We start from the raw sequence: 4769 nt of genomic DNA on the forward strand, positions 1-4769 counted from the left end.
GGAAAGAACTGGCTAACAGCCCTTCAGCTCGGGCTGTTCTCATCGCCTACTTCAAAAGCTGAGTAAACAAAAGGCGTGCCAGGACCCGGAGGGGCGGGCGGGACCCTGAGGGCAAACCCGTGCCACGCTGAGACTCCAGGGCCTCTGCGGTGCCAGCGCCCCTCCATCTTCACAGGCCCACGGCACCAGAGACCCCTGCTCTTGTCTTCTGGTGTCAGCGCCTTCTAAAGCCCACTGAGGTCCTTCCCTCACCAGAGAGCGGCACCAACCCTCGTGTGCCTGAGGACCAGGGCCACAGGGCTTCAGCACGGTGATTTCTCCTCCTCCTTCCTCCCTTCTTTCTCTCTCTCTTCTCTTCTTTTGTACTGGGGATTCAGCCCGGGGCGCCCATGCATTATGCAAGTACTCTACCACTGAGCCACACCCCAGGCCTTTCACTGTTTATTTTGAGACAGGACCTCCCTAAGTTGCTGAGGCTGGCTTTGAACTTGTGATCCTCCTCTCTTGGCCTCTGTGTAGCCGGCAGTACAGGTGGGCACCACCATCATGCCCAACACTGAACAGACTTTCCACAGAGCAAGGAGTGGTGTCTAGCTCCCTCCCACATTCCAGCCCCATCCCTCCTGTCTGGGGTCAGCCTGCCTGGATACCTCCCAGCCTTGGCTGCTGCTTACCAATGCCCAGAGCTCCCGAGTCACACTGCAGGCAGGTCTAACCTGTTGATGCACCTGCAAATCTCCTTGCCAGTTCTCTGTGGTGAGAGGTGCACACGCACCATTAGCAGCCAGGTGCACAGCAGAGCCTGCGTGGGGAGCTCTGCACACGGCCCCGGGCTCAGGAAGCGGGACCCCTCTGTCTGACTTGGAAATGGCTGCTGAGGGCTGCAGGGTGTCCACAGGCCCTTGTGCCGAACTTCTGCTCCCTCTCCCCACCCTGTCCTGTGACCAAACATCAAGAGCATAGAATGTTGGTCTTTCTGACTGCTTTTCACTAAAAGTACACTGGGAAGCTTTTTACATGCTGGAATTAAAAAATAAAGAATGCTTTTGTTTACAAATAGTCCTGCTACCTGGGAAATGTTTCCAGATCTAACATTAACACACTCCCATGTAAGGTGCTGACCACTCTTATTAAGCACTTCCTGCACGTACACTGTTCTGAGCACTTTTCTTGCATTTTTTTCATTTCTGTTCAAAATAGTCCTATCAGGTTTGTTAGCACTATCATTAACAGATGAAAGGTACAATCAGGAAGGTGGGGTCAAGTGGCAAGGTGGCACAGGTGGTTGCCTGCAGGCTGGAGCATGGATGATGTGCTATGGACAAGGCACCCTCTAAAGGCTGCTGCATGGAGCTGGGCCCTGCACAGAGACTGGGTGCCCACAGTCTAGGCCCTGACCATATCCTTGCCCCTCCACACAGCCTGGGTCCTGCACAGTCTGGGTCCTTCACACAGCTTGGTCCTGCACACAGCCTGGTCCCTGCACACAGCCTGGTCCCTGCACACAGCCTGGTCCCTGCACACCGCCTGGTCCCTGCACACAGCTTGGGTCCTGCACACAGCCTGGGAACTGCACACAGCCTGGGTCCTGCACACAGCCTTGTCCTGCACACAGCCTGGTCCCTGCACACAGCCTTGTCCTGCACACAGCCTTGTCCTGCACACAGCCTGGTCCCTGCACACAGCCTTGTCCTGCACACAGCCTGGTCCCTGCACACAGCCTTGTCCTGCACACAGCCTGGGAACTGCACACAGCCTTGTCCTGCACACAGCCTGGTCCCTGCACACAGTCTTGTCCTGCACACAGCCTGGTCCCTGCACACAGCATGGGAGCTGCACACAGCCTTGTCCTGCACACAGCCTGGGTCCTGCACACAGCCTAGTTCCTGCACACAGCCTGGTCCTGCACACAGCCTAGTCCCTGCACACAGCCTGGTCCCTGCACACAGCATGGGTCCTGCACACAGCCTTGTCCTGCACACAGCCTGGTCCCTGCACACAGCCTGGTCCCTGCACACAGCCTGGTCCCTGCACACAGCCTAGTCCCTGCACACAGCCTGGTCCCTGCACACAGCCTGGTCCCTGCACACAGCCTTGTCCTGCACACAGCCTGGTCCCTGCACACAGCCTGGTCCCTGCATACAGTCTGGGCCCTGCACACAGCCTGGGAACTGCAAACAGCCTAGTCCCTGCACACAACCTGGTCCCTGCACACAGCCTGGTCCCTGCGCACAGCCTAGTCCCTGCACACAGCCTTGTCCTGCACACAGCCTGGGTCCTGCACACAGCCTGGTCCCTGCACACAGTCTGGGCCCTGCACACAGCCTGGGAACTGCACACAGCCTGGTCCCTGCACACAGCCTGGTCCTGCACACAGCCTGGTCCCTGCACACAGCCTGGTCCTGCACACAGCCTGGGTCCTGCACACAGCCTGGTCCCTGCACACAGCCTGGTCCCTGCACACAGCCTGGTCCCTGCACACAGCCTGGGAATTGCACAGCCCAGGCCCTGCACACTCCTCGTTACACAGGGCTGCACACAAGCTCTCTACTGGCTCTCTGCAGACTTTTGCTCACCTACCTGCAAACTAGACATTTTCTTCTGTAGTTCCTGCCATGGGGCAGAGCCAGGATATGTGTGGAAGGAATTCTGGCTCTTCCTGACTTTGTAGCTTAGCTGGGCAGGGAGGACCTGTGTCAAAGGAGAGAGAGTGCACAGTGCAGGAACGTGCGGCCCTGGGTCGGCGCCGGTGCTGTGGGAAGGCGCTCTTGGCCCACACTTCTGTGCCCCTTTTTCCCATCAACCAGGCTCCTGCCTTGCTTTCCCTTGGGGCAGGCGGCTCCTCTGTGCCTGCAGGTGGCTCTGGTCTAGAGCTCTAACTGTGAACATCTGAACCCTTGGTCTTGCTGCACAGAGGTCAGGACAGAGGGTTCTCCATTATCCAGATTTTGACTATGCAAGAGCCCAACCTGTCTGGAAAATTCCCGACCTGCCTGGAAACCAACCTTTCTTATTCAGATACCAGGAATGTTGGAACCCAAGGTCTCTGACCATGGAGATTTGTCCCCCTCTGCAGAGTCCAGGTCCTCTGCTAGTACAAGGCAGGGCCGGATCCAGGGGCCGTTAACCCTTCCCTCACGAGCCTGTGGTTGTGCAGAGGAAGGGTGAGGAGGCCGGGGGACAGATTCACGGGTCTTTTCAGACCCTCTCCAGGCAGTGGGCTGGGTCTCCAATGGCAAAGCCAGTTGTGCCCTGAGGTAAGTGTTCTAGGTGAGGAGTGATAGACAGGAACCTGGAACAGGTCAGCAGCCTCAGGGCCTCGCTCCGGCAGGCGGTTCTGAGAGGCTCCTGGTCCTGGAGCGGAGCCGCCTCACCCGGGCCCTGTGCTGTCTGTGGGAGGAGGGTCGCCAGGGCTGTGATTTCTCCACAGGCTTCCCAGTCCATGATTCCCCAGTGTCTACCCCATTTCGTACCTGCCGTTTGTGTTCTTTGTTTATAAAGAGGGCGCCTAACTGGGTGAGCTTCAGGGTCTTCAAAACCTGGACGTCCCCCTGTGGAAAGCCAAGCAGGCAGAAAGGCCAGCGCCAGTGACCTTCGCAGGCCTGGTGGGAGGGGCACAGCATCCCAGCGGTGCTGGGGCTGGGGTCCCACCCGGCCCAGGGTCAGCAGGAGTGCAGTGGGCAGGTCCTGGCCGCAGCACGACCCGAGGACATGTCCTGAAGCAGAAAGCAAGCCAGGCCTTGGCAGGGCCGGGAGTTTGGAATTTGGGGGAGTGGCAGAGGAATTTTAAGGAGTGCTGCTGGGATGTGACTCCCATTTCCGCTGAGTTCCTGTGCATCTTGGCAGGAGGGAGAGGGTGTGGGAGGGAGGAGGGTGGCGATCCGGTGTCTCCCCTCTGGCGCGAGGCTCGTGCGGGAGGACGGGGCCGTGGGAGCCAGGGTTTCTTGGTATCTGGGGCTCGGCCTGCAGGATGCGGTTTTCGACTCCTCAAGCCTGAGTGGCATCCAAGGCCTGAGGGTGGTGGCCGCTGTTCTCCTACAGAGGCAGCGGCCTCTCCCCTCCTGCTGGCCTCCAGGGAAGCCTCCCCCTGCCTGCCTCCTGCACCCCAGGTGGCCCTCAGCCAAGCCCGCAGGATGACTCCAGGTCTCCATGGACTTCCAGGCCTCTGCCCCCTGTTCCTCCGGCTCATCTGTTCTCCAGTCTCTCTCCCTCCCTGGCCAAGGAGACCCACTGTGACCTGGAGACTGGCCTGGGGCAGCAAGCGCCCCTCTCTCCAGGCACCCTACCATGCCTGCTCCCTGGATGTCCCTCCTGGGTGCTGGATAGTGCTGGTCCCAGGCACACAGTCCTCTCCTGAGAGACATGTCCTGCCTCTGTCCTTACAGCAGCCCTTCTGAGTCGGTGCCTGCAGATCACCAAGCTTGCCCCCAGAAGCAGGCCAGCTCCTCACTGGGGTGGCACTTCTCCCCTTGCGCCAGCTCCTCTCCCAGCTCAGAGCACTGTCCTGGAGCCCTGCTGATGAGGTCCCTCTGCCTCCTAGTTCTCCTGAAGGGTGGGCCTGCAGTGACCTGCTGGGTCCCCTGCTCGAGCTCACACCCAGCGTGGTGTCATCAGTCACGGAAGATGGTCCTCACCAACCTTTCTGGTGAGGCTCAGAGAGGAGACGTCTCCTGCTGGTGGTGGCTCTGCGGGTCAAGGAGTGGATCCAAGCACAGCTTTCCCTGGGGTCTGCCCAGCCTCTCCTGGACACCCTGCCTCTGAGAGGGAGC

The sequence above is a fragment of the Sciurus carolinensis genome, chromosome 7, assembly GCF_902686445.1.
Source record: "Sciurus carolinensis chromosome 7, mSciCar1.2, whole genome shotgun sequence".
Taxonomy (NCBI): Eukaryota; Metazoa; Chordata; class Mammalia; order Rodentia; family Sciuridae; genus Sciurus; species Sciurus carolinensis.